This window comes from Patiria miniata, unplaced genomic scaffold, assembly GCF_015706575.1.
Source record: "Patiria miniata isolate m_02_andy unplaced genomic scaffold, ASM1570657v1 HiC_scaffold_5, whole genome shotgun sequence".
Lineage (NCBI taxonomy): Eukaryota > Metazoa > Echinodermata > Asteroidea > Valvatida > Asterinidae > Patiria > Patiria miniata.
This window is the reverse complement of record NW_024037072.1, coordinates 32,210,851-32,236,956: the sequence shown is the minus strand read 5'-3', so window position 1 is coordinate 32,236,956 and position 26,106 is coordinate 32,210,851. Positions and strand designations below refer to the sequence as shown.

The following is a 26,106-nucleotide window of genomic DNA, read 5'->3' as shown; positions in this document are numbered from 1 at the left end:
TATAATCTCAATGCCCCTCTTCTTCTGTGTTTCCAAAAGTCGGTCGTCCTGTGCCGAGAACATTTTTGTAAGTACCAGTACTAGTATTCAACGAGCTGCGCCTTTTGTAATACCTATACGGCAGATGTACCCTCAGACGGAACATCGTGTCTCTAGAATACAGATGTTAGCAAGACGCTGGATTTAATTTGTTATCGGGCTGACCCCTATTACTATTTGGTTTTGTCTTGCGTTCTTATATATCTTTGTTCGAATCGGGTGATCGGAATTATGCCGCAAAATTCACCGCATCTTTTCTTTCAAACGGTATTATGCATAAACTTGAAACTAAGTATGAATATCAACCCTGACCCCAAGATGAGTCATTTTAAAAATTTGGGTCCTCTTTTTCGACTGTCCCGATTACATTGAACATCAGTATTTTGTAATTCTGATGTACTCTTTAATGCAGTCGTCCGCCAAGTATTATGAATAGCAAATGCCTACCCAACATATAAGACACATTTGAAGTCGTTCTTAATTACACTTGAATAGTGGGGCAGATAGGGGTATTTGGTGGAATTGTGCCTTTGATGATACGAGCATGGAATTTGGCACACAGTCAAAGTATCTCATGAGAAAGATGTTTGGCTATAGGGCAATCACAGATTTGTCCTTTGAAAAAGAACATAGGTAGAATAACAAGCAATTTTTAAAATTTTCAAAATGGCTGCCATAGCTTGTTATTCTACCTATATTTTTGTCCAAAGGACAAGATGGCCCTATAGCCAGACATCTTTCTCATGACATACTCTGACTGTGTGCCAAATGCCATGCTTGTATCATCAAAGGCACAATCCCATCACCTATCTGTCGTACCAGCGTGGTAAATCTACAGCATACCAAGGTAAGGGCGACAGGAAGAATATTACATTGTGTGATCTGATCAACCATGCTTCCATGATCGGTTTTGTCGTGTACGTGAAGTTGCTTGACTTTTACTACCGCGGTTAGCCGACGGTCAAAGTTAGGTACATTTAAAATACCAAAACAGCGTAATTATTACAAACATATGTAATTTCTTCCAACGGTTCAAGCCTTACATAAACACCTTCCATTGTCCAAGACTGTGGCTTTTTGAGACTTCAGCACGACCGTCCGTTATTGCATATTAAATTATAAGTGATTTAAGGCCAAAAATTGACAGAATACTTTTATCTATAACCTTAGAACTGAATTGAGCGTCTTCTTTATTTTTTGTGACGCTGAGGTATTGCCTTAGGAGCGGTTTTTTTTCTCAAATATAACTTTTCACGGGATCATCTCGGAAGGCTACATATTTGTTTACACGAAGTATTAAATATTAATATTTTGTTTTAACCTTAACTAATTGCCTAACCCATTTTCCTCTCATATCTTAATTAATATTTCGTACGGTGTAGTCACGAACCATTAAAATGCAGAATATTTATCATGCACACGCAGACAAAAAAAGCCATAAAACGTTTATTTTTAGATAAACATATGTTGCATAGACTCCAAGGACATGGCTTTGTCAAACTCCACACTGAAGTCTATCGATACTGATTCTATTTTCAAGCGGCCATAAATTATGTGCAGCACCAGAACCGCACTACAACAAAAAAGTTAGGACATGTTTTCCAAAAGCCATTTTTTTGTGTGTGTAAATTCGCTTGACCTTTACTTCCGGGTTTACCGAAAGGTCAAAGTTAGGTGAAATCAAAAACGAAATATATATATATATACATATATTTAAAAAAATATTAAAAACAAATGGAATTTCTTCCAAACGATATAATGGATGAACAATCTGAGTAACAATTCAAAATGCCAAGTTTCCAAATGATGACGTGATCAATTATAGGGAGAATTTGAATTGATCATTCCCCCCTTGTTTTATTCAAATCCATCACTCATTGCTCAATGTTGATGATTGTGGCACAAATGCTGATATCACCCACAGTCGGTGATGTAGACACCCGAATGCTGTGACGTCATCAAATCGGACGAAAAAAATAATCCAATCGTGGACCTTATTGTTCGGTTTTGTTTTCCAGTGGAAAAGGTCCACAATTACATAGACCAACACCTCTTGCGCTTTTACATATAGCGGAGATATAGTATATAGCGGTGATTAGATGATAGATATCTTACGTCGGCATCTGCAGCCTCTATAGCTTCCCCGCGTTACTGGAGATAGTAGATAACGAACTCGCTGCGAGACACTGTACCAGGTCCAAAGCTCATCTAATTGTTAGAACACCATCCGACGAAACAAGGACAATTTCCAGAAACAAATATCCTTTTTCCTGTTGTTTTACACCGAACTCACCATGCGTCTGTTAGCGTTGGTACTGTGCAGCGTATTTGCGGGTAAGATAGCATTATTCATCTTTTCTTTCAGCGAATCTTCTTGCGCTATTCTGTTGTCTATATGAAGATGAAAGATTTATTTTTTGTCAATGCTGTTTTAATTAAAAATGTTAAATATTATTTTTGTTTTTCAAAAGCTTTGGGCCTTTTTGCTGTCTGTTCTGCAAAAAACTTGCCACGTCAATCGGTGAGTGAAAATGGTTTGATAGTTCTTTTTCTTTTAATTCATTAAAAGAATGTTCATTCTATTTCGTGAGGTTTCACAGAGTTGTTGAAAGAATTGCGGTTTCTAAGTCGCAGTTAGAGCATTCGATTTTGTTTCGTTTGTTTCAAATTAGCGTGTTGTCATCATTTGTTGTCCGAGATGGTTAGTTGGGTTTTTTTTTTATTTCGGACTGAACAGGCAAATTCGATGTAGATTTGACAGAATGGCATGAATTTGCAATTTAACTTGGCATACAGTGAAAAATTGCCTGGGTTAATTTTACCCAAGAAGAGTGAAAACTGCAACTACTCAAAATTGGGTTGGAATTTCTGCTAAATTCAACCAAAACTTGTGGTCATACAAGGTGGTCTTCCAGTCTCTAAATTCCAAAGAGATTCACTCCCACAGTTGGAAACTAGGGACTATAGACGTTAAGAGCGAAATTTGTTCAATCGTAAAGATCGAGCTTTCACTCGAGCTTTGACTGAAGTGGTTCATTTTTTCAGACTATTTCAATCGAAAAGGACAGTAATTTTCACTTCAAAACGTCTATAGTCCCTAATTTCACTCTTTTGAATTTAGAGAGTTGTGACTTCAACTTTTGGAACGACCCAATTTTGGGTAGTTGCAGTGTCAACCTTTCTTGGATACTTGACCTACGCAATTTTTTTCAGTGTGTGTATATCGACAAACGCCATTTGTATTAACGATAAGGAAATCAGTATCTATTTATAGAAATGTATGCATATACTTATTCCATTGCACTTTCGTTTCAAATGGATACTTCCAGTATGTTGGCGAGTGGGGGATGGGGGATGACCAACATACATAAATTTTTCTGGCCATGAACATTCGAAAAGGGTTGGGGTGGCGGGGGGGGGCTGGACATTATCTTCCTATGGGGCGCTGTTCAAATCATGGTAATTATGGCAGACAATAGCGACAGATGAACGACCACTCTCAAAAAACACGGTTTTAGTGAAAAATACACAACTATCGTGGACAAATTCAGCTCATGTTCAACCACCAATCATGGTAACTCATAGGACTGTGCTTTTCTCAGGTTTGCACATTTCGAGTGATGGGGCAAGGGGGTGCGGTTGGCGGGGGGGGGGAGGGCTGCGCCCCTCCCATCCCCCACACCCCCACCCCCGTAGCTACGCTGCTGTTTTGTAATAATTAGGCAGGCTACTTTTAAGAAAATGCAAATAATCCTAAATGCTTTTCAGTTTTGGAAAGTCTTATTTCACATGACATATTTGTTTTAGCTCCCTGGATTCTGCAGTGGATACCGAGGTTTCTGTACCTACGAATACAACCCAGTATGCGGAAGTGACGGGCACACCTATGGTACTGAGTGCATGTTGTGTGTTGCGATCGCAAACGGGGCCGCATCCAGCAGTGTTACATATGTCCCCGGAATGTGCAGACGATAGAAAGTGTGACCTCATCAAACCCGATCGAATCACCTCCTACTATAGCAAAAACCGACTTAGATTTCAATACAACTAAACTTGAAAAAAATGCACACTGAATGATAGAAGGGTTTCATAATAAGTACAACGATCGATCGATATCTCTAAAAAAACAACTTAGTCAAAATATTGACTGGTGTTCCTAGTTATTGAAAACTGACTAGGAATTTAGTTAAACATGCAAAGTTTCATGCTATATTTCTAGAAAAGGTAGTTGAATTTGACCCCAATTTTAATTATTTGCATAACTACTTGTCAAAACTGACTGGAAAAATCTAGTCAGATTGACTGTTTTTCAGCACGCAGCTGACCCTGTATGGTTCATATTTAACTGATTTCTAGTCACATCTGACTAAATTTGTTGGGTAATCATTTTCTATAAACTCTTGCAATGTAGCTTACATTGACACATCTACACATTTTCGTAGACTGGTTCCCGTCTCACAACCATATACCGTCACAGAGACGGATGCTAGTCTCTGTTTGTTGTCGTGTAATACTTCCAGGTCTATTACACTGATCTCTATATAAAGGCTGGATAGCTAATAAAGAGCCGCACAATGTACGAATTTGACGCCATATTGGTGAGACCGGCTGGTGATCTTCAAAGGACAAGTTGCCGTTTTTATAGACAGCATGATTTCTTTTGTAACGTCGCGGTTCACTTGACTTATATTTTGACCACCATCACTGACCAAGGTTAACTACAATTTTTCTAACGTCGTGGTTACTAAAATGCCGCAAATATAACTTTTTCGGCATTTTGAAATAATAATCACTACGGAAATGTGTCCCTTTTAGAACATCATAATATGTGTACGTGACCAAAATGCGCGTCAACTGTTGATACAACGCGCGCGTATTTACGCGTAGAACGTTCGTGAGACCGGGGGCGAATTGGTCAATATGCAAAGTCTACTGAGTGAATGTTGTATGCATATCCGCTATCCAGTCTTTATATAGAGATCAGTGGTCTATTAGCTTTGTGTTGGTGGAAAATGAACCGCATTCAATACTGCTGATGTCGTTACGGTGAATGTTTCTTCGAAAAAAAGAGAAATGATTTGATGTTTAGCTTATTCAGTTTTAGAAAACTGTTAACAATTGTTCCTGTCATCATTTGAAACTCTAGACCATAGCTAGCAGTTTTATTTAAGTGAAAGAAACTTGCATGTACCGACTAGACTAAAATGCTAAACGCTGCTAAGAAGACGCACAGCTAACTTGCAGAGTTTATTTTATTCAAAAGTCAATAATCCCTAACGATCCTTCCTGCATATTTTACAATTCTACAGGGTGATCTAAAATAAAAAAGGAAACCCAAATGACAGGGCCATTTTGGTTATGAAGATCAGCATGTAGCACTTCGAAAATGTTGGATATAAAAGCCTAATTATTAGTATAAGCTTTCTTTCAGTACAAGAATCATTTAAATCACTTATGTGCCTTTGATGTTACGGAATTTTAAACACAACTACCGTTTCAAAGATCTGTCCACGGATCACAAAAAATAGTAAGTGTTCTTTTAGCAAAACGAAAAAAGATTCACATAGAAATGTGTGTCAATTGTTTTAGTTTTGCTGATAGAACACAAGCCCGAGGCTTTTTTGGTGATCCATGGGCAAATCTTTAAAACAGTGTCTAGCTGTGTTTAAAATTCGGTAACTTGACAAGTACATGAGAAATTTAAATGATTCTTGCACTAAAAGAAACTTATTAATTGGGCTTTTACATCCTAGATTTTGAAAGAGCTACATGAAGAACTTCGTAACAAAAATGCTCCTGACATTTGGGTTTCCTTCTTTTTTTTTTACTCACCCTGTATTGATACGATCTGAGTCACAAAGGTCATTTTGGTGAATGTTTTTTTTAATTATCAGTGGAGTTGTTTGCATGCCTGAAATACTTCTTGTTATAGTGATGATACTAATCGGTTTTGTAGTCACGTCTTTTTCCCCGAGTCCCCAAATATATTGCAATATGGTGGAACAACAGGAACGAAGCACCGACGCTTTGTTGGTGAACGATTTGAATTGAAAGAAATATCAGTTTTTGGAAACATATCTATACTTGCAGCCAGATTTCGAATCGTGTCTGAGTCCGAATTCTTTTACAAATTCTCGGACATTTTCAGTAAACCTTGCGTCCACATTCTCAGTCTCTGACCCATAATCAACGACCCATAATCGGAATCGCCTAGTGTCTAGTTTTTCAGCTTTAACTGTTGCTGTATACCAGCTTATAATGTCGTGCATACGTCATACAGTTTACCTATTCCTATTGGTCGAGAGCCCGATATTTTCAGAGGGCCACCATTGTATAACCATGTATACCTATAGAGGGGTGCTTTGATCGAAATCGTTGAAAATGAATAATTTTTGACTTGTTTTGACTTTTGGACCGAAAAAGTTTAGTTCCTTTTTTTTTTAAAACCTAAAATGACTTATGAATTGGAACAAATATGTGCTTGGTCGGTATTAAACACTCTGTTTAAGACTTGTTGGAGTCTTTGACTCGGGTAATTATCAGCATTCCAGACTCCAACCGGTCTTAAACAGAGTGTTTAACACCTCCCAAGCACACATTTATTCCCTTATTATAGCTGACTTATCTGGCTCAGAAAGTGTCTTGACTACAAAATTGATAGTTTAAATGGAGAAGTAGGTGACGTGTAAGGTGGTGACGGAGTAAGGTGGTGGTTGGGACAACGACAAAAAGAATATTACTTGGAATTTTCTACGTGGTATATCAAAAGTTGCAATGGAGGAATAAAGCTTACAAGGATCGGAGATCTCTGAGTGGTCTGAAGAGTTCTGCTGGTATCGACGATAATTTGTTTTATGAGATGTGCCTGCGAAATATGAAGATGTTGATTTGTATAGCAATATAATTCTTGCCGAAGAACAATGCGTAGTAAAACTCTGAACCCCTAGGATGGATTTACACTTTGGTTATTATACAAATAATGAATGTTTATAAGGGCAATGGTTAGAATAACTTGGTGGAATAATCAATTCCACGTGGCAAAGAATGGAACATTCCATCTGTCGCCGAATGAAATTATTCTTGCCATTGCACGAATGTGAAACATTCATTATTTGAATAGTCACAACACCTGAATAAATCCTCGTCATCTGATTGGTCAGAGCCACCAATAGTGTGACCGGGCAATCGAACTACTATTTACCGTGGAATAGAACTTCTATTTTTACGGTGCGGCTGGGACGTGGGTTTGGACGAATAATTCAATGACACGTGATCAACGACCCACCAATCCGATGACGGGGATTTATTTAGGCGTTGTATAAAAATAATGACCTATTTAAACAAAGCAAATACAACACACTATACGAACAAACATAAAATTTTTAAAACGATTGTTTTAAACATCTCACTCACATGAAGTAAATTCCGGACGAATCTTTGAATACCCCCATCTCGATTTCAGCCAGTCGATGGCCACGTATATCGCTGGAAAAGAATAAATAAACAATCAAATAAACAACGTCGCAATAAAGGCAGTTACTGCTTGCATGCACCACCGTCTTTAAAAAAAAAAAAAGTGGTTAAAGTAGTCAGAAATTGCCTCAGATCGCACTACAGAGCTTCTAGAATCCAACAAAATTACCCCTCGCGGTAATTTTTGGGACCCATTTTTTTTTTGGGGGGGGGGGGAATATTTTTGGTCCCTCTCCCCAATTGTGTTCTCGATCCGCCCTTGTTTGGAAGTGTCAGTCTGCCATCTAGACTACCGCATCGAAAGACCAACAGTACACTGTGATGATGGTTTTCACATTTTAACTACTGGAGGAAAGCCAGAAGTTTCCTCAGCCGTAGAGGGCGGTTTGATCAACATAATTTCCCCTTAAAAATATTTCGAAAAAGGGGACAAGGATGGAGTCTTTAATAGCGGAAAATTACAAAATAGGGCCTACCCATATCAATAACTTAACAGACAAATAATTGAAATGAAATCTCAATTCGTCATTTTTTTCTCGATATTTTCTTGCTCTCTTACGGCGTCATAGTCTTTAAATTAAAAGAGGACAATGTTGTTATTTGTCAATTATCATGCTTTCAGATATTCCAAGTTGTGCAGGCCGAACAAACTTCCTCTGACAAGCCTTGTGAGGATGTTGTACGATAAATCTCTTTGAATGGGGACGGGAATAAGAAAACGATAATATATAGGTTAATAATTGAATATTTCTTACGGGAGCTATTAAAAGAGTGTGCCACTTCGATAAAATTATGCGCCTATCAAATGTTTCCCCCCTCCCCCAACCTCGCTGCCCCAGGTCCGATGTTGGGATTTGGTCACGTTTTTCATGCCCCAGGATGGCGCTTTCGGGAACTGATATTACTGTAAGCCACACGGACCACATTGGGGTCAACACACCTTGGGTCAGACAAATGAACAAACCACTACTTAGACTGTAAATTATACTGAACTAGAAAACCTTTAATTTGAAAACTCTAGATCAAAATCTATAACACCAGCGCTGATGATGATAATCAAGAAAAAACATGTAAATGTTTAGGTCAACAATGACACTTTATGAAATAAACAATCATTTATCTTTCTGACAAAAAAACAAAATACCGGTATACAGACAATATTAGGGCCCTAAATATATTCAAACAAGGATATTTGAGACTCTTGATGTCACTCTAAGGCAATCAAGTCCCAATCCAAAAATGTTGATTGACTAGTCAGTTCAGTTCACTTCACTTCGTGGAGTTCCGGCGAAACCACAGAAGTTCAACGTCACTGTATACGCTACACGGCAAACGGTTCCTTCACAAGATCCCTCCTGCTTGGAGATAGACTGATGTGAGGGCTGCTCCTGTTACGGTAGTTCACCTAATGCAGACAGCATACATGTAATTCCTGTCCTTGTGAAGATGTAACATGTGTAAGCTCACATGTGGCCAGTCCAGTCACCAACGGCTTGATCCACTCAAGATGTGGAGCAGAGTTCCAGACTGTGACTGTCCAGGCAGCAAAAATACGGATCAAGTTAATCCCCAAAATATCAAGGTACACCTGAGAGTAAAAGAAAGGCAAAATATGTACCTTAACAAAAGGCTTGTGTCTCTACTCTTAACAAAAGGCTTGTGTCTCAAAAGGCTTGTGTCTCTACACGGTAGATCAAATAATCCACCCAACTTCTAGCATCGATACACTTTAAACTTGTTCAATTTCTAACATAACCCAACATGTCACTTAATTTGAATCATCCCAGTATGTGAGGATTCATTACGGAAAGGTATATTGGTCACAAGATCAATTATTTCTTCTAGATGCATTAAAACTGGCTCCCGATTTAAACAATTCACATTTGTTTCTGTAACGTTAATTTCAACATCAATTATCAACACAAGTTATCATCAAAAATCACCCCAAATGTTATAATCATCCCATTATCCTTCACTTATTCTCACCTGAGAGCCACAAGCTGTAGGATTTCAATCAATGTCAAACTAAACAGTTGACTTTTAGCAAGAATCTTGGCATTTCACTGCGGGAATTTCGCCAAAACATGTGCGAACATGGCGCCTGCCATGGTTACAGTACACGCGCGTCTCATAACCGCTTGAGGGCGCACTTCAGAGTACCGCACGGGCTACATTACATTGTTACCATTGGCGTACTACATGGAAAGGCAATCACTAGTGCACCCCAAGTATGTATGTATATCGGGGCATGGTTGGGGATTGTCCCTTACGTTTTGCCCAAGGGGTGGGGATTTTGTCACTTCAAAAGTGACAATCCCCACGTCTTGGGTGGGGCAGCCCGGGGAGAGGGGTGGGGGAAACAATCGAAAGGCGCATTACACTTAACAGAACAATTTCTAAACAGATATCATATGTGGATATTTAATGGCTTTTTAACTCTGATTTCTAACAACCCCCAAAACAAAACCTTAAAAAAAAATCATCGTTTTGATAACATCAACATCATGTTCAAGTCGCAACTTCTCCATCTTAGACACTATGGGCTTATTCTAGGCCTTGATCTCGGGCATGCACCAGAATTATTTAGAAGCCTTTTTGATATGTAAAAACAAAAACAAAATAAAAAATAAAAATTGAAACGTTGGTGTGATATCATTGGCCTCAAGTCAGAACACGCAGCTACACTGAACCGAAGTCCACGTTCCGAAAAAAATCCCAATAAGCTGAACTGGGGACGCAGCCAATATTTGGAAAACGAAAATGATAATTCTCGGTATTAAAAAAAAAAACCTCAGTCCGCCATTATGCATAGCGATAACGCAGGGAGTTCCAGTAAAAACGTGCTTGCACACTTTGTCTTCAGAATAAAAGATATGACAAAAATAGTCTCCCTCGCTCGCGGTGTGCCATGTGTTAGTCTCGTAGATGATTTTAAAAATCTTGTCTTTGTTTGAGTTAAACAAATGGGATTACAAAGAAAGGTTTTGTTATAATAAAACTCACAGAGTGACTAGACGATTTTGTATTGCAAACATTCTCGGCGGCACATTTTCCAAATCACAGGCAATCATTCGTCTGCAAAAAAACAAAAAAATCAAGTTACCTTTTTGTTTATTGTTAAAAGGCTTGTATTTCGCATCGATTAGTCTCCGGTTTCTCTTCGCACAAATCATTTGAACCATAATTACTTTACTTCAGTATCGCATGAGTTATCGTTGGTGGCATATACTCACAATGTTTGTAAATCTGTCAGCGATTCAAAAGTCCCTTCCTCGACGTTTTGCAGTTTGTTCCTGGATAGTAACCTAAAGAAATCGACATTAAAAACGGAAACGGATGTTATGATTAACTGGAATCATCAAACACAGACAGAACATCACTTCGTTTGAATAGGCCCGTGTTTCATTAGAGAACCATTTTAACAAACTATGTTGAGAAGCAGAGATACTTTTGTGTTCGACTTCGACAAACAATAATGACCGGATGTAAGATTCATATACTGACTTGCGGCGCATCATAAGCATGCACAAAGTACAGTCGTTTGACCGGTTCCGCAATCGCAAATCGTCTGAAGCGTATTGTGGCGAAAAAACGCGCTTTCACAGGAAGCTACCTATCTATAAATATGCGCAAATTACTCACCTACTTCATGATATGAATAGTTTTCTGCGATCGTTTGAAAGAGAAATTTGCCAGGACATTTTGTAGAGGTCGGTGCTTTGACCGGTTTCGCAAACGTTTTCCGGTTTCGCAAACGGCGCCCTCTGTGAGACTGGACTGAAAATATTCCTTGTTTACTGGCCAACTCTAGATCGTTTTTGCCCCCAAAACCAGCCAAGAAAAGATGTGGATTATATTTCCCTGTGCATGAGCCAAGGTCTGCACATTATAATGCGTCCAAATTTACAAAATGTAACTCCATGAAGTTGTTATGGTTTGTTGGATCTTTTTTTCTACGTTATCAGGTTATAATTATTTGACTTGCTTCAATCTGTAACTTCTTCTCATTGTCTTCTCTCCACAGGTTTCTTCAGGCTTGCGAGCTACAGTGCCTAGGGCGCTTTTGAGGAATCCTTGGTTTCATTACCAGAAATGATTAATAATAATAATAATCCAATTAAATGGCTTTCTTGCTTTTTGTGCATTCTGTCAATCATCTTGCAATCACTAATAATATTTTTCTTTTTTGTTGTTGTCTTATTCTTTATTTAATTAGACACACTCTGACTTTGGATAGAACCAGACACAAACCTTGTACCGAATTGCTCCAGTTGGTTGGGGTTTTTTTCTCACATAAGCACAGACCAGCTATTTATGAATTTGAATTATTTCTCCAGGATCATTTTAATTCCTATGACACTTAAGGAAGTGAATGCATGGCTGGATGAATTGGAACTGAATCATTAATTGTCTGCAGGGGAGCACTGTTTATTAATATTATTTGTTTATTTAATTATTATTATTTATTTACTTTTGTTTATTCCCTCCCCTTTTTTTCATTTTACTTTTTTTTGTGGGGGGGGGGGAGTGTTTCGATTTGTTCGGGGTAAAAACACAATATGCTTAATTTTGTGTGCACCAACATCCAGTAGGGGGAACCTGGGGGCCGGGAGGGGAGAGGGAACAGGCCTCAGCAGGCCAGATACATACAGGCCACATACATATTGTTTCACATTCAAATTTAATTTCACAAACAAATCAAAACAAATTGTTAAAAATGTCATAAATCCTATGGCTGTTTTATAGCAATGGCAATTTCTAATTATAATGTCGTTGGAAAGTTAAAGAGAGGGTTCGGTTACTCCTCATACGTTGTTGCACATATTAACTCTGTACGTGTATCATGCTTGGGCAACTGTAGCAAACCTCATCTACCGTTCGGTGATGCTCTTAAAAGAAAATGTCAACACATTCATCACGTACATCCCGATAACCCTTTCAATATATTGACATGTGATACCTGCATAATCGTGTGTAAAATGTAAATGTAATACAAAACTAAAGCACTCAAGAAGCTACCCCTTTGAAATCCAAAAATATACCTGTCATATAAATAAATGGTGATGAATCACAGAAATAGACATGTTCTGTGGATTTTCATGCTAAGTAGCATAGTTTTCAAACACCTCACTTCTCTTTTACATGTACTGGTTAATAAAAATGTATGTAACGCCTTTAAATTTATTGCCTTTATGACACCTGCATGTCTGTTTAATTGTTATACACAAATAATTTAAGCACTCCAGAAGCTAGCACTATACAAAAGAAGAACTTGTCACATAAATAAATTAATTCAAAGGAATGGTGATGAAGACACACAGCTACATGAACTTTCACTATAATATTCAACTTCTTCTTGACCTTCACAGATAAAACTGAAAAAGATGTGCTGATGGCCTCTTATGGCCTACATGTATCAGAAGGCTGGCGTAATCTTCTTCTTTGTCTTTGGCATTGTCTGTATGAAACACAAATTTTATATAAATCATTTAGTTTATGACCAAGTTGAAACAAAAATTGAGAAATGGTTTATAGTTTTTGACAAATTTTGTGCTCCAAGAAAACAATCAAAATTTGTGTCTCTGTACTGACGAGAGACTGGTCTTCATTAAATATTAGTGTACCTATTTTTCTTTTTGTTTAAAAGAGTAAAGAGTAAGGTTAGAACTCACCGAAAAAAATGATAATTTTAAATTTACTAAATTACTGGAAATGTCCTTTGGGTTAGAAACACACCTGTATTTTATTTTCCATATTATTATGCACTATTTTTAATTGTTCCCCACAGACCTCACCTCCTAGCCTGGGCTGACTCATGCACCCTGGATGTGGAGAGTTGTAACTCTAAAATGAATCCAAACCTCTGAGGCGCAACCGCTTCAACACCAAGTATGGGGTGAATTTTTTTAGAGCAAAGGAAAAATGTTTAGTGGGAATTTTGCTCACTAAGAAAGATTTTTGTATTTTAAATTTTGAAGTCCGCATTTTTTTAAATCCAAAACCTACATTGCTATCCGGAAGCTGGACAGAAACAAAATCATTTTGTTTCAATTTTGTTTTCAATTTTGCACTAAACACCCAGAAATGATCATCAAATTCGACATTTTTAAACAAGGATTAATAGAAATTCTCAATTTCTTTGTAAGTTGTAAAAAAAAAAAGATTTATGGCAAAATAAATAAAGTGCACCGCGCTAGGGGGCCGTCATCAACAATACTTGTCAATAGCAGCACTGGTTAATACAGTCACACCATGGCCAGTGTATTGTATAGGCAGTATGAATGCGTTTGCGGAACCGGCCAAACGACCAGCAGTTACTCTGGTGGGTATAGAAAAAACAATTCAAAGACTTCAAATCTTATATTTGTATGGTGGAATAATGAATAATTTCCAAACAAGTTGCATCTATTGCCATGATTTAATTCCCCTGAACAATCGTGTAGCAGGCAACAAACATGAAATCACGCTTCCGTGCGCGTTCCATTTCGGCAGTTCGTTAACGGCAAGTGACGGTCGTAGGGGATTTATTTTTAAATGTAAGTGAGTATCCTAAAACTAAAACCATTTTTGAAAAGTAGATTGAATAACCTTTCCATCGGTACCAAAGTTTAAGTCCTTGGCGTTTTCGTCTTCCTGAAAACGAGAGCTAGTTTTCCGAAATTGCGGAACTGGTCAAATTGCGGAACCGGTCAAATGACTGTAGTTTGAAAACGTCCAATGACATTTAGTATGGGCCTTATGCACGAGTCGGCCATATTGAACTGAAAGTGAGGTAAAATCTTAATTTTTGGAACTTGCGAAGAGAAATGACAGCAAATTAATAAGGGAATAAATGTGTGCTCCGGAGGTTTTTATCACTCTGTTTAATAACACTTAGAGTCTGGGTGCTGATAATTACCCGAGCCGGAGGCGAGGGTAATTATCAGCACCCAGACTCTAAGCGGTGTCACCACCGGAAAGAATCCATGCCGATCGCCGCAACCAAATCGGCACAACAGCCCCTAACAATGGCGGACTGTCACACGCTGGACTGATTGAGTGTATAAGATTTCATAGTGTTTGTGGATCATGAAAGCTCGGGCTACGGGGAATTGTTGGACAGCGTATTACATTTCATAAGCTTATCACCGGGCCGTTCCATCAATAGCCAGTCCAGACATATCTTGAAAATGTGCTGAGAATGCGTGGGCTTGGCAGTTTTTAATTGTCGAGTTTTGTTGTGCTTCTGAATTGATGCATACCAAAAATGTAAAAATCAATATTAAAACAAAAACAAACATGTTCAGTATAACCGATGGCATGTACTCACAGTTGACGCAAATGTGTCAAGTGTTCCATGTCTTTTTTCGTCAGGCTGGTAATTTTGTAATCTGACAAATCGCTGGAAAGAAACAAAACAAAAAAACAACAGTGATACGAAGTACGATTAGGATATGCTTTTAACACTTTTACTTTTCATGACACGAACTTTACAGCGTATATCCAGCTTTTGTAAATTGTGTATTGGTGTATGACTTGGTACAAATTTGAAAATTTAAAAGCACAAAACGAAAACAAAATATAAAATCTTTGTACTGTAGCGGTACGCCAGTAAGGAGGTCTGCTCAAATAATTAGATTTAAGGACGCCAAGGAATAATTAAGATCAAAAGAAACAAATCAAAAGAGGAGTGAAATAATGCTTGGTCTCATGAACTTGTTCACAAAAATCGATAACAATAGTTTAAATCAATACCTGATCTCAATTTTAAGCTACAAAAACAACTGTTACAAAAAGTATTGATAAGATAATAGATTCAGTTGCTAGCTCTATAAATTGTGACACAGTTGCCAATCATAAAATATATTAAATCACAAAGGTTGTATTTCTAAAGTTCCCAGATTCAAAGTGAGGTTCCTAAGATTCACCGGTTCTAATATTTTAATTAGGTTCCCCGAAGTTCCCCGAAGTTCCCCCAAGTTCCCCGAAGTTCCCCGAACGCCTGGCAAGTGTACGGCTGTGTTGTGAACTAGGCCTCCAAATTGCACACTTTGGTGTGCAGGCAGAAAAGGGATGATATTCGCGCGTTCACGGCACTGAGTGCGCGTTTGTATACATTTTTTCTGGGCTGTGTGCCAATTGTACGGTGCCTCATAAAAGACGTCTCACTACATGTTCCCTACTTTAAAACCATGCGCCCTCGAATGGTCTAATTATGAACTAATAGGGCGACCGACGCACAATAATATTATGTTAAATCTACAGAAAACATGTAGAATCAACATGGCATTATATCAAGATCCATTGAACATTATTTACGCCTTGAATCGGCCGAGTATGCACAAATGGCAATGTCAAGGGTTTACACTAGCCAGTGAAATTTACATATATATCACATACTGATAACAAACAAAACTTTTTTTGGGTCCAAACAAGATGGACAACAACTGAACAATGTCACATAAGGCATAAATCTCAAATGAGAGCTCACAATTATATACAAGCCTCAAATATAAAAAGGGCTACAGAGTATAAGCACCCAAGTGTCTTCACCTGGAATATCCCACTTGATGGCCAAATACAGGTACAGGTACTATCAAAATTCTAGGTAATAAAGACCCCTTTTACAAGTTATCCAACTATTTGCTGCCTATAAACACATTTGTTGATAAATCCAAACTACCTTACAGTCATAAGTATTGGACAAACCCTGTCCCCACAAGAACAATCGCTGTAATTTACGTGTCACAACAAACATCAAATCCAGTGTTGTCATACTTTGTACACATTACACACATAGTGCTAGTGATGCATGAGCTGAGCAAGCAGGCAAAATATTATGTTCAAGTCCCCAGGCCAATACATGCGAACATCAGTAGTCTGTCACTGACTGCAAAATGACATTCCGGTCACATTTTTTTTCTGAATACAATCAAGATAGTTTCCAATTGGACAAAACCTCGGTCTCTGAATAAAATGATTGTACATGAATTTCTAGATCATGCTTGTACACACACTCTTATCAGTGGAGTGAACCAGATAAACTTTCAATGACCTACTTCCTTAGGAAACATAATACACAGTATCAATTCGCACAATACCCAAACACTTTCCAAAAATAGAACACTCAGCATACACAGCTGTCAGAGTGTAAACAAATGGCAAGTGGATATATATTTTTCAAACATTGGACCAAAACCTGGATCCTACTTAAACAATAACTCTCATGTCATCAGGCGTTCATGGTCAAGATTTACACTCATACAGAAAATATAACTAGTGTCTGGATTAGATAAAAATCCATAATACATTTCAAACATGCATAATACTCCTGCCTTAAAACTTGGGGAGTCAAAACACCACAAATAAAAGAGCATCTCAAGGTGGCGAACCATGACCATCAACACTAACGTGAAGCGGTATCCTATAGCAAAAATTAACTCATTCTAATACAATTGTGATAAAACACATGGTTCAAATGGAACCCTTCAATGCAGTAAATTTCAAACTGCTTTTCTGTTATGTCATTGGACACAATTTAAGTAATGGCATTTGGCCAGAGACCCACATGTTTCCTTTTCATCATGTGGTGCTTTGCCTGTCTCTGATCTGGCAACACTGTTGGCCATATCTTAAATGCACAAAGATGAAATGTGAGGGGTGCCCAGTGGTTCCCTACTTTTTCTCCTGCCTTGGCGTTTGGCACTTGCAGTGATGGGTGACATTCCAAAGCTAAATTGAGCCTTTTCTCAAAAGGAGACAGTAAAACATGTGATGAAGAATAACCAGGAGATACAACACACTCCTGCGGCTTGCAACTTAATATCGACTTATTTTCCAAGTCATCACAAACGGGTGCAAACACAACACTGGGCTCTAAAACAGGCCTTCCATCAACAACCTCATGGTGATCAGAAACCAATACAATACCATCAACAGGTTTTATCAAAATCTGTTCTGACACCTCTACCTCTAGAACATCTGCTACATCAGTAACAACTACTGGCTCAGAATCAACATTTGTCACGCTAATATCACTGGGAATATCACCAACTGGACACCATTACAAGAAGACAAACTTTCCAGGTTTTTGACCTGTTGGTCTTCAACAAACTTGAGTAAAATAGCAGCATGCTCATTGAGTGCTGTCTCTATTGACTTGGCTACACTTAGCTTAGAAATGGAATCAACAGACTCACAAGGCTGTTCATTAAGTGAGTGGACCTCATCATGACCATCCTCTAATAAACTTGAAAACACATTGACAATAGTTTGTGCTAAAAACTGATGTGACACAACAATACTGTCTGGCAAAAGCATGGTTGTGATATAAATGACCACCTACGGCCTACAGTGTACATGAAAATACAAGGCTTCACAAATTTGACCAAACATCTGTACCTACACAGATATAACAGGGTCACAATACAGCCTATTGTCAATCCTACATGGGATACAATGACAGAACCTGTACACACAAAATATATATATATATTTTCACTTTTTTTTCGCCATGACAGTTTTCCTCTCATATATCAAAGTGGACAATATTTCGTACATTATACCCATGATCCATTCCTTCGTTAGCTCAGATGAACAGAATTTTATGATGACCAAGCAAAGTAAAAAAAGCCATGAAAATGTTTATTTTTAGATACGCATATGTTGCATAAACTCCAAGGACGTTAGAAACTCCGTCAACCTCCATATTAGAGTTTCTATAGTTTTTAGTAGCCATTATGTGCAGCACCAGACAAGTTAGATCGTGTCTTCCACATAAAGGTCTACATTTGCCGAGGCTCCAACGAAGTCCCATTAGAGTATAGGTTTTCCCGTCCAATTTCGCACTTAGTGCATGTAAGAGTATAAATAGTTCATTCAATTTTGCTATAGGGCAACCAAAAATTCAAACTAGTCATTCAAAATCGCCATAGGGCAGTCCAAAAAGAAAAACAGTCATTCAGAATCACCAAACGGCAGCCAAAAATTCATAATGGGCATTCAGATTCGCCATCGATCAATCAAAAGTGTAAAAACAACATTCAGATTCGCCATAGTGCATTCAAGTTGGCACGGAAGGACACGTGACTGAAAATAGAGCATTCAATTTCGCCATAGGGTATTCATGTTCATAACTAGTGCATTCAATTTAGCACTGTATTTACATGACTTGTATACATTAATACATTTTCAAATATTCTTTGCGCATTTTTCCCAACCTGCAATATGTGTGCTACCAATGACCATTCATAAAAGTTCACTGGACAATTTACATTATTTTTTACAGATGCCTGGACTTCGATAGTTGTATTTGTTTTGTCTCCTAGAGGTGAAATGTAAATCATAGAAGCATTGGCCTGCTTATTGAGCAAGTTATTTTGTTCCTCACCAGCGCCTTGGCGCAAAGTGTATATATATATTTCTTTCATCTCCTTTGGTAATGCATCCTTTGCATTTCACCTTTTGCTTTTCACATATAATTATCAGCAGCTTGAGAATTTACATTGGCAGACATTACGCAATTAACATCAATGGCTGAAAAAAATGACTGAGTTTTGAGCTTTGAACTTTAACATGTAAATTTCCTACCAAAGATCAGTAAAATATAACCATCTGCAGTTGCGATATCATATTAAGTATATACATTCAGTTATAATTATGTTTTAAAAAGAATATAAAAGGTTCAACAAAGAATTATTATAAGGAAAGAAAACCGTAATCAATGTCTTAAGTTGTGATGAAAAGATAGTTTCAAATGACTAAAGTCATATGAAAACAGATACAAGATAAAAAACACAAAATTAAATATATATATATACAATATGAAAGAAGAAAATCATGATATTGTATACATGCTATAATTTATGTCTCTAGTCAATGCATATAATTGAAGAGATGGTGCAAATGACCACAAGAAAATATACATTATGAAAGAAAATTTACGAAGATAAAAAAGGCATATGAATTAACAGAGGGAAATGTAAGGAAATTTCCCCTAATACGAATTCGTATGCCGATTGGCGAATTTGGTTGCCCTAAAGCGATTATGAATGCCAATTGGCCATTTTGGCTGCACTATAGCGAATTTAAATGCCAATTGGCCATTTTGGCTGCCCTATAGCGAATTTGAATGCCGATTGGTGATTTTGGCTGCCCTATCCGCGAAATTGAATGACCTATTTATACTTTCTCATGCACTATGTGCGAAATTGAATGACCTATCTTTACTTTTACATGCACTAAGTGCGAAATTGGACGGGAAAACCTATATTAACCTACATTCAAACAGTTTCTTTGTTTTTGCTAATTCGGTCGACTGGTTGGCTTTTAAGAACAATTTATCAAATGAATGCCAATTAAATTAAATGCCAACAGAACACTTCGTCGATCGTACCACGATCTGACCTATCCGAATTTTTGACGAATTTGGTTTTTTTAGCATATTCTGGTTATGCATGATGAAATCTTTATTTTCTAAAAATTTCAAATTCATAAGTGGCCTAATTAGCTAATGAAGCTATTTCAGCTAATTAAAAATGTTGACCTATCGCTACAAAAATCATTTCACGAACTGACGCATCGAGATAGGTCACTTCGTGAAACGCGTAAACAACGCTGTCAGTTTTCCCACGAAGTGACTTATAGAGTCTGGTACCTGGACTTAATGTGGTCCCTATCACTTTCTTATGAAATTGAGTTACTAGGGGCCAGTCTTTAGCGTTATCAGGCTTGATTTTGCCCATGAACATGTTTACTGCGGCTTATAAAAAGAATAAAAATAAGATTCACATGTGTAGTTAATGTACTGGTATAAGAAGAGAGGTGTTGCTGAAATGAATTATCAATTAAAAAAGTCATTAACAAACCGCAACCAAGGTACCGAGCGGCAAAAAGTACGGTGAAAGCCGTCTTCGGCGCTTGTGACCAGCCGTACGTGATACCATGGGTGGTGTGCAGCTAGCTGCATGCTTTCCCCCAGCGGACCACATCATTTGTGGTAATGAAGGGGTGTACTTTCTTGGGAACAATAATTACCAATATTTCTGCAATTTAAAAAAAACGAAAAAAGACGACTAATATTTTTTATGGTGTGCGAAACATTTCTTTATTAGATAATAAGTTGTTTAACGTCACAGTATATATTTTTTTCTTGAAACGAATTCAAGAAACGATGTAAAACTCAAAACAGAAACCAAATCACCCCTTACAAAATTAATGGATTCGTCCATAAAAATGTCAGCATCGTTTCCTACGGCGCTAAAGGGTCTTTCGTTTTGACTATTTTTGAAGAAAGTTACGATCAAAACTTGAATTTTTTACATTACTATTCGCTAGTAATCACAAAAATTTGAAAAGTTTTGAGGTAAAAACGGACCTGTTTATTCTAAGGACAAAACAAGTCAGCATCTGTTGCCACAAAAGCAAGATTTGTAGCGCTCCAGTCAGACAACACACGGTGGGTTGCATACTCTCTCACGTACTGCGGGAAAATGTTGTCATTCACCGGCGCGGCGCAGGCTGCCTGGCCGGCCATGCACTAACTTTTAAGGCCGGGGACCGGGACGGGGTAGCCGGCAGCAGTTCCCGGTGTTTATTTCTCATCATGAATTTCCATATTTGTTTGTAAGAGTATCGATTGAAAATGATTTGATTTTGTGGCCCTTTTTATAGCTTCTGTAGTGTAACTGGAACTGGTTCAGAGCTTTTTGACTAGAATTTGGAGGCCTCACAAAATTGAAACCGCTGCGGTGGGTGCGGCTTACATACGCCGACTTCAGATCTTAATTTGCAGATTTTTGCGTGCTGCGGCTTATACAACGCACGGCTTATATTCCGAAAATTACGGTATATCCCTATTTTTCGAATCATTTTTCTAATTTTGTGTCGCCATACTCACTAAGGTATAAGGCCTATTGTCAAATTTCAACCCCAACCAGGGGTGTTAATCGCTTTTCAAAAGTGGGGGAACATACCTTGATCAGAACTGATGCGAGCGTGAAGCGCGAAGCCCTTGAGGCGTGGGGTTCGGGGCCCCTAAAAAAATTGGATTCTAGATGCTCTGTGGTGCGATCTGAGGCAATTTCTGACCACTTTAACCAATATTTTCTGAGCAAAAGATACATTGTAGTACACTATTAATAGGGCCCTGTAAATGAGACACGTGATCAAAAATTTTTTTTACCTCTTGTATCATTTTAATTTACCTCGTTTTAAAAATTGCTCGTGGTAAAAAGTGGTGGGGCAAAATATCTACCTATTCAAAAGTGGGGGGCAACTGCCCCCTCTGCCCCCCCCCCCCCTCCCGGTTCCGCCGCCGGTGCTTGGCGTACTGTAGTGTAGACGGTAGTGGGTAGTCCTAATCAGTCAGAATAACACTTGAGTGGGGTTCGATTCCGAACTAATGCTTTTTAATGACATCTCGGTTGATATTTACGTTGATTCACTGACTGTCCTTTTGGGAAAATATTTATTAAACAAAAGGGCCAAACTAAGGTTAAATTTTTTAATATTATGATTCCTGATTGGTTTGGTTTGTTTGTGTTACAGAATGTGGATGCCTCAGTAGTTAATTGCAGCCAAAACTTTATACAGAGCACCATTCGTCTACATAATTGAATGAAGTTTTGAAAACGCTTCGTTGAAAGGAAAGTGATCGATTCCTGGAGCATGAATGTAAGCAATTTTTTTAACATAAAGGTTATTATTTAACCTTTCATACTTTTGCTGTTTATTATTTTGGTTTTATACTGCCCGGCTCAGATCAAAAAGAGCATTGCGTCTGTTCTTCGTTTTTACGTTTTGTGCTTCGTTTCTCTCTTTTTAAATGTTGATTTAGTACTCCAGTCTTGCTACAATTCTAAAGTCAATGCAGATAACAAAAACAATATAAATGGGGTGAACTGCAAAAAAGTTAAATTCAGTTGCTATGATTTGTTTTAGTTAATATTGCAAAACATATGTGAAAATCTATATAAAAAAAAGACACAGACTGCAAGGATAGTGACACCAGGCATTAAACACATTCTGAATGATTTATCAATATTTCCCTTTAACAAACTGTAATTGTTTTATATTGATTTTCCATGTCGACTATATTAAAAAAAAAAATCCAACTAAATTGTTCATGTAGATTCTAAATTTAAATTCAATGAAAAAGTATTGATTACTGAATGCATGAACCACCTGCCACAGTCTGCCTCGGAATGTAACGGGAAAATGCTCAGCCTTAAAACAAAGGGCGACTATTGATTGCCGATAACATGTTGAGTGAATGTATTTCATCATGTAGACCTGCATCATGCTTTCCTTTTGATTATGGTCAGTCCCAGTTTAAACATCAAGGCAGTACTTGTCTTTCTACATAATTAATTTGTTTCTTAGATTTACTTTTCTATCCCTTGAGTGGCCCTTAAATATGGCCTGTTCTGATAGTCGACTCTCAAAAAAAACAAAATCTTCATTGTATTAACGCCACTAAACATCCTATTTATATTCAGTTTTGACGTTTTGAGCATTGTTAATTAAAACGCAGCCGATTTTTTTTGTTAATGTATGTCATTGAGATTTATCATTATTTTTTTTAAGGGGGAGGCTTAGAAAGTATCTGCAGAAAATTGCTGTTTTTAGGGAATAATAGGTTTAAATAATGAGAAAGTACACTTTGAAGAATAAAAAAATAGAAAACAAAGATTTGAAGATTATGAGAGTGTACATGTACGTTTATCGTTCTGTTTCAGTGTAACTTAAACTTGTGAGTCTTGTTTAAACAAAATACCTGTTTTGTCCACGGATTTTATTTCTCGATTTTTTTTACAGATAAGAATAAAAAAATAATGGAATAAAAGTACACCTTTACAATGAATTCGTTCAAGAATTATTACTAGGAGGTGTACACAATGTATTCAACAAGTTTCTATGCACCCCGTATATAATGGAATTCATTTTCTAATTTCCTTCACTATAACAGCGTTTTAATTTGTAAGAGCTTATTAATCTCTAATAACAATAATATTAATATAAAAAACAACAGGTTGCAACGAACCTCCATATGACTTGACGTGAAGAGGTCCGCGCGCGCACATGCACATATGACATAAGTCACTATCAGCCACAGAGAAATCGAAATTGTTCGTTTCACGAAGTGACCTATCTGGATAGGTCGCCGTTCGCGCGCATGAAAAATGAAAATTAAATTTTCACGAAGTGACTTATCTAGATAGGTCGCCGTTCGCGCGCATGAAATATGAAAATGAAATTTTCACGAAGTGACGTATGGATTTGGCGCCTATTTTTCACCTGGTAATGATGAGTTTTTGCCTTAGAAACAATTTAAAATCATAATTCAACTATCCAACTTTATTATATATAAAAACTGAGTCAACAAAAATTAGTGTTCTGGGTAAAAGAGTCGATGCAAAATAGGCCCAACTTCAAACGCGTTTTTCTCGAAATGGCAAAAACTGAGATAGGTCAGATCGTGGTACGATCGACGAATTCATTAATACAACTTTTTTCAGCAAAGATCTGTGTACGATTCACCCTGTATAATCTCAATGCCCCTCTTGTTCTGTGTTTCTAGAAGTCGGTCGTCCTGTGTCGAGAACTTTTTTGTAAGTACTGGTACTAGTATTCAACGAGCTGCGCCTTTTGTAATACCTATACGGCAGATGTACCCTCAGACGGAACATCGTGTCTCTAGAATGTAGATGTTAGCAAGACGCTGGATTTAATTTGTTATCGGGCTGACTCCTATTACCCTTTGGTTTTGTCTTGCGTTCTTATATATCTTTGTTCGAATCGGGTGATCGGAATTATGCCGCAAAATTCACCGCATCTTTTCTTTCAAACGGTACAACGCATAAACTTGAAACTTAGTATGAATATCAACCCTGACCCCAAGATGAGTCATTTTAAAAAAAATTGGGTCCTCTTTTTCGACTTTCCCGATTACATCGAACATCAATATTTTGTAATTCTGATGCACTCTTTAATGCAGTGGTCTGCCAAGTATTATAATAGCAAATTACCTACCCAACAAATAAGACACATTTGAAGTCGTTCTTAATTACACTTGAAAAGTGGGGCAGATAGGGGTATTTGGTGGAATTGTGCCTTTGATGATACGAGCATGGAATTTGGCACACAGTCAAAGTATCTCATGAGAAAGATGTTTGGCTATAGGGCAATCACAGATTTGTCCTTTGAAAAAGAACATAGGTGGAATAACAAGCAATTTTTGAAATTTTCAAAATGGCTGCCATAGCTTGTTATTCTACCTATATTTTTTTCCAAAGGACAAGATGGCCCTATAGCCAGACATCTTTCTCATGACATACTCTGACTGTGTGCCAAATGCCATACTTGTATCATCAAAGGCACAATCCCATTACCTATCTGTCGTACCAGCGTGGCAAATCTACAAAGTACCAAGGTAAGAGCGACAGGAAGAATATCACATTGTGTGATCTGATCAACCATGCTTCCATGATCGGTTTTGTCGTGTACGTGAAGTTGCTTGACTTTTACTACCGCGGTTAGCAGACGGTCAAAGTTAGGTACATTTAAAATACCAAAACAGCGTAATTATTACAAACAAATGTAATTTCTTCCAACGGTTCAAGCCTTACATAAACACGATCCATTGTCCAAGACTGTGGCTTTTTGAGACTTCAGCACGACCGTCCGTTTTTGCATATTAAATTATAAGTGATTTAAGGCCAAAAATTGAAAGAATACTTTTATCTATAACCTTAGAACTGAATTGAGCGTCTTCTTTATTTTTTGTGACGCTGAGGTATTGCCTTTTTTTTTTCTCAAATATAACTTTTCACGGGATCATCTCGGAAGGCTACATATTTGTTTACACGAAGTATTAAATATTAATATTTTGTTTTAACCTTAACTAATTGCCTAACCCATTTTCCTCTCATATCTTAATTAATATTTCGTACGGTGTAGTCACGAACCATTAAAGTGCAGAATATTTATCATGCACACGCAGACAAAAAAAGCCATAAAACGTTTATTTTTAGATAAACATATGTTGCATAGACTCCAAGGACATGGCTTTGTCAAACTCCACATTGAAGTCTATCGATACTGATTCTATTTTCAAGCGGCCATAAATTATGTGCAGCACCAGAACCGCACTACAAAAAAAAAGCTAGGACATGTTTTCCAATAGCCATTTTTGTGTGTGTGTAAAATCGCTTGACCTTTACTTCCAGGTTTACCGAAAGGTCAAAGTTAGGTGAATTCAAAAACGAAATATATATATATACATATATTTTAAAAAATATTTAAAACAAATGGAATTTCTTCCAAACGATATAATGGATGAACAAACTGAGTAACAATTCAAAATGCCAAGTTTCCAAATGATGACGTGATCAATTCTAGGGAGAATTTGAATTGATCATTCCCCCCTTGTTTTATTCAAATCCATCACTCATTGCTCAATGTTGATGATTGTGGCACAAATGCTGATATCACCTACAGTCGGTGATGTAGGCACCTGAATGCTGTGACGTCATCAAACCGGACGAAAAAAAATCATCCAATCGTGGACCTTATTGTTCGGTTTTGTTTTCCAGTGGAAAAGGTCCACAATTACAT

At 37.5% G+C, this 26,106-nt stretch overlaps 2 long non-coding RNA genes across 2 annotated transcripts; both read right to left on the bottom strand.

Moving 5' to 3' along the window:
* Nucleotides 1-8,488: 8,488 nt before the first annotated feature.
* On the bottom strand, nt 8,489-9,661 carry LOC119742113. The gene is made up of 2 exons (XR_005272815.1): nt 9,499-9,661; nt 8,489-9,100 (listed from the first exon to the last, which is right to left on the bottom strand). It is a non-coding gene; the product is annotated as an uncharacterized LOC119742113 (long non-coding RNA).
* A 906-nt stretch (nt 9,662-10,567) lies between these two features.
* Nucleotides 10,568-14,900, bottom strand: LOC119742112. The gene is made up of 3 exons (XR_005272814.1): nt 14,822-14,900; nt 10,746-10,817; nt 10,568-10,587 (listed from the first exon to the last, which is right to left on the bottom strand). It is a non-coding gene; the product is annotated as an uncharacterized LOC119742112 (long non-coding RNA).
* Nucleotides 14,901-26,106: the final 11,206 nt, after the last annotated feature.